General features: G+C 43.1%; 1 non-coding gene and 1 pseudogene across 1 annotated transcript; both read left to right on the top strand.

Annotated features, from left to right (window-relative positions):
• Positions 251 to 1,471, top strand: Gm8330 (predicted gene 8330; annotated as a pseudogene).
• Gm22995 lies at positions 3,279 to 3,385 on the top strand. Its single transcript, XR_003949144.1, has one exon. It is a non-coding gene; the product is annotated as a U6 spliceosomal RNA (small nuclear RNA).
• Positions 3,386 to 8,631: the final 5,246 nt, after the last annotated feature.

Genomic DNA, 8,631 nt, shown 5'->3' with positions numbered 1-8,631 from the left:
GCCTTTCTCAGATTCCTAAGAATGTCTTTTATGACCCTTCTCTATAAAAATTTTATCCTTTGAGCTGTTGGGAATTTATGGAAGAAAAGACTAGGGATACAAATAGGACAAGAAAATATTGTTTCAGAAGTAAGTATTTTTAAAAGTAGAACTAGCTCTAATTATTAAAGTCAAATCTCATTTTAAAATTAATTTTAGTCTCTGCTCCTCCCTGTTCCAGAGACAGGTGCATCGTCTTGTGCAGTGCCAGCCTCGTCCCATAGACAAAATGGTGAAGGTCGGTATGAACGGATTTGACTGTATTGGGTGCCTGGTCACCAGGGCTGCCTTCTGCTCTCCACATGGCAAAATAGAGGTTGTTGCCATCAATGACCCCTTCATTGACCTCAACTACATGGTCTACATGTTCCAGTATAACTCCACCTATGGAAAATTCAACGGCACAGTCAAGGCCGAGAATGGGAAGCTTGTCATCAATGGGAAGCCCATCACCACCTTCCAGGAGCGAGACCCCGCTAACATCAAATGGGGTGAGGTCGGTGCTGAGTATGTTGTGGAGTCTACTGGTGTCTTCACCACCATGAAGAAGGCCAGTGCCCACTTGAAGGGTGGAGCCAAAAGGGTCATCATCTCCACCCCTTCTGCCGATGCCCCCATGTTTGTGATAGGTGTGAACCACGAGAAATATGACAACTCACTCAAGATTGTCAGCAATGCATCCTGTACCACCAACTGCTTAGCCCCCCTGGCCAAGGTCATCCATGACAACTTTGGCATCGTGGAAGGGCTCATGACCATGGTCCGTGCCATCACTGCCACCCAGAAGACTGTGGATGGCCCCTCTGGAAAGCTGTGGCGTGATGGTCGTGGGGCTGCCTAGAACACCATCCCTGTATCCACTGGTGCTGCCCAGGCTGTGGGCAAGTTTATCCCAGAGCTGAAGGGGAAGCTCACTGGCATGACCTTCCATGTTCCTACCCCCAATGTGTCTGTCGTGGATCTGACGTGCCGCCTGGAGAAACCTGCCAAGTATGACAACATCAAGAAGGTGGTGAAGCAGTCATCTGAGGACCCACTGAAGAGCATCTTGGGCTACACTGAGGACCAGGTTGTCTCCTGCAACTTCAACAGCAACTCCCACTCTTCCACCTTCGATGTTGGGGCTGGCATTGCTCTCAATGACAACTTTGTCAAGCTCATTTCCTGGTATGACAATGAATACGGCTACAGCAACAGGGTGGTGGGCCTCATGGCCTACATGGCCTCCAAGGAGTAAGAAACCCTGGACCACCCATCCCAGCAAGGACACTGAGAGCAAGAGAGAGGCCCTTGGTTGCTGAGGAGTCCCTATCCCAACTCGGCTCCCAACACTGAGCATCTCCCTCACAATTTCCACCCTAGACCCCCATAACAGAAGGGGCCTAGGGAGCCCTTCCTACTCTCTTGAATACCAATAAAGTTCGCTGCACCCCCCAAAAAAACCAAAAAAAATTAACTTTAAGTCAATAAACATTGTATATATTTATCACGTTCATGTGATACTTTGAAATATTTATGTCATACAAAGACTGAAGAGAGTGAATGAACTTCTGCATTATTTCACATACCATTTTCACAGGAAGAACATTTAATATCTACTACTCTCAGCAATTTTCAAGAAGATAATTTCACATATAACCAAAAGATTCTCCAACATATAACAAGGACACATACTCCACTATGTTCATAGCAGCCTCATAAATAATAGCCAGAAGCTGGAAAGAACCCAGATGTCCTTCAACAGAGGAATGGATAGAGAAAAATGTGGTATATTTACACAATGGAGTACTACACAGCTATTAAAAACAACAAATTCAAAAATTTCTTAGGCAAATGGATGGAACTAGAAAATATCAGCCTGAATCAGGTAACCCAATCACAAAAGAGTACACATGGTATGCACTCACTGATAAATGGATATTAGCCCAAGATACAATTCACAGACCATATGAAGCTCAAGAAGAAGAAAGGCAAAAGTGTGGGTGCTTTGGTCTTTCTTAGAAAGGGGAACAAAATATTCACAGGAGCAAATACGGAGACAAAATGTTGATCAGAGACTGAAGGAAAGGCCATCCAAAGACTCCCCCACCTGGGGATCCATCCCATATACAGTCACCAAACCCAAACACTATTATGGATGCCAATAAGTGCATGTTGACAGGAGCCTGATATAGCTGTCTCCTGAGAAGGTTTTATCAGAACCTGACAGATACAGAGGTAAATGTTCACAGCCAACCACTGGACTGAGCACAGGGTCCCCAATGGGGTCCCCAATGGAGGAGTTAGAGAAAGGACTGGAGGAGCTAGGGGGTTTGCAACCCCATAGGAAGAACAATAAAATCACAACCAGACCCTCCCAGAGCTCCTAGGGACTAAACCACCAACCCAGTAGTACACATGGAGGGACCCATGGCTCCAGCTGCGTATGTAGCAGAGGATGGCCTTGTCAGGCATCAGTGGGAGGAGAGGCCCTTGGTCCTGTGAAGGCTCGATGCCCCAGTGTAGGGAAATTCAAGGGCAGCGAGTGGGTGGGGGAACACCCTCATAGAAGCAGCAGAGGGAGGATGAGATAGGGAGTTTCAGGGACTGGGGAAGGGAGAACTGGGAAAGGGGATAACATATGAAATGTAAATAAAGAAAATATCCAATAAAAAAAGTAAAAATACTGTTCTTAATTCTAGTCAATGTTTTGTGTAATATGACTTTTTGAACTTATTCTTCCTAACTGAAGTTTTGTACTCCTTGGTCAGCATCTACTTGTGTTTCCTCTCTCCCCAGCACATGGAACCTGGTAAACAGCATTATGCTTTCTGCTCCTAGGTGATCAGGAATTTGACTCCCATGTCAGTGCAATCCTGTGTAACCCACTGTGCTGATTAACACTGATTGTCTGACAGGATGTAGCATCACCTAGGGTAATCCTCTGGGCTCCCTGCAAGGATTAGACTTATGAACTAGAAAGACCAGCCCTGGGGGGGTGGGGAGGAGGTTGAAGCATCACACTGGCCCTGGTCCTGCACTCCCTGTAGAGGAGGAAGCCAGCTACACAGACACATTCACTACTCTTTGCTTCTGGACTGGGCGTGCAGCATTGTGGGCTGCCTCCAGCTTCAGCCTTCCTTACTTTCCTACCACCAAAGATGAACTTAGGTCGTTTTTGTCAGGATATTTTAGCACAACAAGAGAACAAATAACTAATACACCCAGAGTTTTTTTAAATATAAGAATGTCTTCTGTTGGTGCTCGCTTTGGCAGCACATATACTAAAATTGGAATGATACAGAGAAGATTAGCATGGCCCCTGCGCAAGGATGACACACAAATTCGTGAAGCGTTCCATACTTTTAATTAAAAAAAAAAAAAAAGAATGTCTCCTGTTGGATCACATAAGCAGGATCCCAAATAATACAAAAACATATTTACATGATCAAAAAAAAAAAATCAAAGACTTGTACTAACCAAAACAGTATTTTGATTTTTTTCTTTATTTATTTTTACATTATTTTCCATATTTTTTGCTGTAGAGTTTTTCTAAAATTTCAAAGAAATATAACTATATGGACTTTTAAATTTGATATACCTTTATTGTATAACTATATATTAGTAACTATTTTTTTTTAATTTTAATAGATTTAATAATTCCCATTCTTTGTAAAAGCTCCTCCTTATAATGACTGTGAACATTTTTTATGAACCTATACACTCTGAATCATGAGATATTTCACACATTACATTCAGTGGCTGAATTATATTTGTGCAAATACTATATAATACTTATATAAATAAATAACACACTGTTGGGACATGAAACAGTTTAATAATAGAAATGACATTGATACTCTTATGATTTATTATGTATGCACATGTACAACAGGTGAAATATGCATATAATAAAATTTAAGTTTATTGTGACATATTCCTATATAGCCTCAAGAAAGTTTGTACACGCGCGCGCGTGCACACACACACACACACACACACACACACACACAAATACACACACTTTAAGTCTTTTTTCCCTATTCCTTTGTTGCAGCCATTGCAATTACATCAGACTACAGGTAAAAAAGAACCTGAACATAGACAATTGTATCAGTCAGAGATGTATCATGCTACATCAAGGTGAGGGGTCACTAGCCAACCTGTAGGCTGGTTGCTTACCTTTGTCTTCAGGGAGTCAGTTTTCCCACATTTGGCTTTCATGGTCTGTGTAAAACTGGCTGCTTCACACAGGTTATTATGTTACGACCACTGGTTCAAAGCAGGAGAAAGGCCCCAAACTTCCATTAGAAAACTTGTGTATAAATAGTTATCCAGGGTTATCCACCAGCACTCCTTCCTTCCTCTGGACCAGTCCTTTCCTCCTACAGTGAGTGGCATTTTTTTCAGCCTTCTATATTCTACAGTAGGAAGATACCGGGAAACAAACTTTTGAATATTTACATCCTTGTATGTAGCCCCTTTGCCTGTCTGTATATCTAGCTTCATGCTTTTGATGCGGAAGTTATTCTTCACTTCTCTGAAAGGCCAAATGCTCTATAAATGACTTGGAGTTTCTCTGCAATGGTTAGTTATTTATTCAATAATTTATTTACATCAGTAAATGTGTATGAGTATTGATTCAGACGAACTTTACTATCCTGTATCCTATGTGCCAGGATCTATGGTGGGGCTAACAATCAGCGGCGTCACCTAGGGGGATCCTTAGCACGTGTCTCAGAGCAGCTCTTCATGCATGAAATAATGCAGTATGCTGCCAGTATGCTAAGGTGTGTGTGCCTCAGCAGGAGACCTAGGAGTCCATAGGAAACTAGCTACAGGGATGGATTTTAAGGACAGAGTCTGATGTTTATTTGCCTGGAAGAAAAATAAACTCCGTTTCCTGAAAGGAGACAGGTAGATTATTTAGCAACATTTTTTAAACCACACTTGAAGCAGAAACCAATATTCTAGACTCAGAGGGACCTAGTAAACCTTGGGAAGGGGAATGGTCACAGTTCAGACTCTGTGTGGATAGGATGTAAGCATAGACTTCAAAGGTCAGTGGGAGACCAAACAAATGGAAAGCAAAGGGTCTGACTTTCAGAGAAGATCTGGAACAGGGTTCCAAGGAAGACGCATGCGTCTAGGCTCAGAGACAGCTGGGTCAGTTCAGCGGGAGCCTCTGGTATGGAATTAGCTTGACAAGGCACCAGATACCAAGGCTCCTGCCTGCTAGAGTCTGCTGCTTAAATCTAGCCTGACCCTGGGGTGCAAGAGTTCCTAGATATAGTATCGTGAGGGCCAGCTGTGAAACTAGACATTACAGAGGCTCAAATAAGTCAAGTGTGGACTAAATTTAACATTATATCCTGGACTGGATCCTGAAACAGAAGAAGGCGTAGTCTGTGTGGTGACTAAGGATATTCAAATAAAACCTGGATTATCAGCCATCAATATCAGCTCATTAGTTGTTAGGAAAGTACCAGGGGCAAGATGTTAAAAACAGGTGGTACTAGCTGGACTATAGGAGTATCTCTCTCTCTCTCTCTCTCTCTCTCTCTCTCTCTCTCTCTGTGTGTGTGTGTGTGTGTGTGTGTGTGTGTGTGTATGTGTATGTATGTGTAGACACATTCAGGTAGCATATCTAAACTGCCACTCACCACTATCTGGATCTACAGGGGCTGCCCATGAGCCCTGGGGATCTACCTGTCTTTTTATCTCCTGGGATTACAAATATGCAGAAAGTATGCTTAGCTTTTTTAAAAAAAAAAATGTGGGTCCCAGCATTCAAACTCGGCATTGAGTACTGAGCTGGTCAGTTTTCGTCAAGTTGATGCAAACTGGAGTCACTTTGGAAAGAAGGAACTTTAACTGAGAGGTGTCTCATCAGATAGACCCGTGGGCATGCCTGTGAGGCATTTTCTTAGTCACTGGTGTGGGAGGGCTCAGCTCACCGCCAGTGCTGACCCCTGAGAGATTGGTCCTGGGTTTTATGAGAAAGCAAGATGAGATGTGCTAGTCCTGGGTAGCAAGCCAGTAAGCCACTGGTCTCCATGGTTCCTTCCTTCTGCTCAGTTTCTACTTCCAGGTGCCTGCCTCGGCTTCTCTTACTGCAGAACTATAACCCCTAAGACAAATTCTTTCCTCCGTAAGCTTGTTTTGCTCAGTGTTTTATCTCAACCCACAGACTAGGATACATATCGAGCACTCTACTCTCTTGACTCAGTTTGGCAGTCCCTTCACGAACTTTTTAGTTTTAAATCCCAAGGCGATTTCTTTTTTGTACTACCTTTCCAACACTTCCTATTTATTTGATTTAAAGGTGGTTATTGTAATGTTCCATACACTCCTTTCCCTAGTGCTATGGCAAACACACCACACACACACACACACACACACACACACACACACACACACACACACACAGACTCGCGCTCGTTGAATGTATCATGCCTTTTCAGCCCAAAGCTGGCTGGTTTACCTTCAAGTTCTTAGCCTGTAGAGACGGCTGGAACAGGAAGGTCATAGCTGAGCCACTTAGAAGTGACAGAAGATTACTGCTTAAAGAGCTGAGATGGCCAGGATGAGGGTACCAGGGCAACCTCAGACTCAAATGTCACCTTGTTCATTCTGTTTCATGGAAGGAGTGAAAGGTCTGCCCCACGCATGAGAACACCACCCTTATGATTCAGTCACCTTTCACAGGTTCTATGTCCTAACATAACACTGGGCTTTCTTTAGGTGTTGAGAGTTTGGGAGAAGCAGGGAGATAGATATCTAGGCCACACCGTACTCTTGTTTCAAGAACAACATACTTCGACTTTCAATACAATAATATTAACTTGGAAAAATAAAAATTAATGGGTATGCTGGATAGTGTTCTGTCAACCCGACACAAGAGTGAGTTATCTGAAAGGAGGGAACCTTAGTTGAGAAAACACCTCTATAAGATCCAGCTGTAAGGAGTTTTCATACTTGATGGGGGAGGAGTCAGCCTATTGTAGGTGGTGCCACCCTAGGGCTGGTGGTCCCGGGTTGTATAAAGAAGGCAGACTGAGCAGGTCATGAGGAGCAAGACAGTAAGCTGCACCCCTTCATGGCCTCTGCATCAGCTCCTGCCCTGCTTCACTTCCTATCCCGACTTCCTTCATGACAGAATACAATGTGGAAGTGTGAGCCAAATCAACACTTTCCTCGCCACGTTTCTTTAGGTCAGTGTGCTTCATCATAGCAGCAGTAACCCTAACTGAGACAATGTGAGAAAGGCAGGAAAATGGTAAGTTCTAATTAAAAAAAAATTATGACCCCTGAAAAAGATAGTGTGTTTCCCTCGCTTCTGTCTTTCTTCTCTCCTGTTCCTTTTCCTTCCCCTCCTGCCCGTTTTAATCTCTCTCTTCCTCTCTCTCCTCTCTCTCTTCTTCTCTCTCTTCCTCTCTCTCTTCTCTCTCTTCCTCTCTCTCTTCCTCTCTCTCTTCTCTCTCTTCCTCTCTCTCTTCCTCTCTCTCTCCCTCTCTCTTCCTCTCTCTCTTCCTCTCTCTTCCTCTCTCTTTTCCTCTCTCTCTTCTTCTCTCTCTTCCTCTCTCTTCCTCTCTCTCTTCTTCTCTCTCTTCCTCTCTCTCTTCTTCTCTCTCTTCCTCTTTCTTCCTCTCTCTCTTCTTCTCTCTCTTCCCTTCTCTCTTCCTCTCTCTCTTCCTCTCTCTCTTCCTTTCTCCCTGCCCCCACCCCGCACACACAAGAATATTTTATGTATTCTTTGCCAATTTCTTACATATACAATAGGTGGCTCAGGTTAGCCCTGCACTCATTGTATAGTCTTGACTGGCCTCAAATTGATGATAGTTCTTTTGCTTTAGACTCTTTTGTGCTAAGATTGCAAGCAAGAACAGGCATGCCTGGTTTTTCATTGTAATTTTAATAGATAAGTCCTATGCTTACATCTTTGAATTCTTCATATTCTGATATCAGTTATCAACTCCTCATGACACAGATGTGTGTATCAGCATACATACATATGTGAATGTGTCTTCTTGTTATTACATTGCGTTGAACTTTGAAAATTCTATTCAGTGACTATTAACATGGTAGAGGTCTTCTCTTGTAGATACCACCCAGTTCAAGTCCAGCTCTGATAAAGAAGTTGAGGGTCCAGGTATTGAGAGGGGGTCCAAGTGGAGCCATGCAATTGCATGCCTTAGCAAATAGCAAACTGGGCTTAGATCCAGCAGCCCGTTCCCAGCCAAATGCACATTTTACTGCCCAGTGTTGCCCCTACTCTATAAAAAAAGTACTGTGTTTGCAGAGTTGCTTTGAAATTCCCCTTCCTATAAGGAGGAAGACTCTTTTGTGCCAACTGCTGTGTGCCTGGACTTTATCATCCATTGTCCCAGTAGGGTGTTGTGGCTCCTTTTATAGCTTCGTTTTATAGCTTCTTTAAAAGGAAATGCTGAGCAAGATTCATGACTCTTCTACTCAGATAAAGAACAGCCAGTTAATAATTTACTAAAAAACAAATTTTACAACCATATGGATTTTGCCCTATCAAATTCCATTTTCCAACTACATATATGCTCTAAAAATTTAAGAGTGTAAACAGCGGGTGTTTTTAAAAAT

Source organism: Mus musculus, chromosome 10 (genome assembly GCF_000001635.26).
Source record: "Mus musculus strain C57BL/6J chromosome 10, GRCm38.p6 C57BL/6J".
Classification (NCBI taxonomy): Eukaryota; Metazoa; Chordata; class Mammalia; order Rodentia; family Muridae; genus Mus; species Mus musculus.
This window is presented reverse-complemented; position numbering and strand designations above follow the sequence as displayed.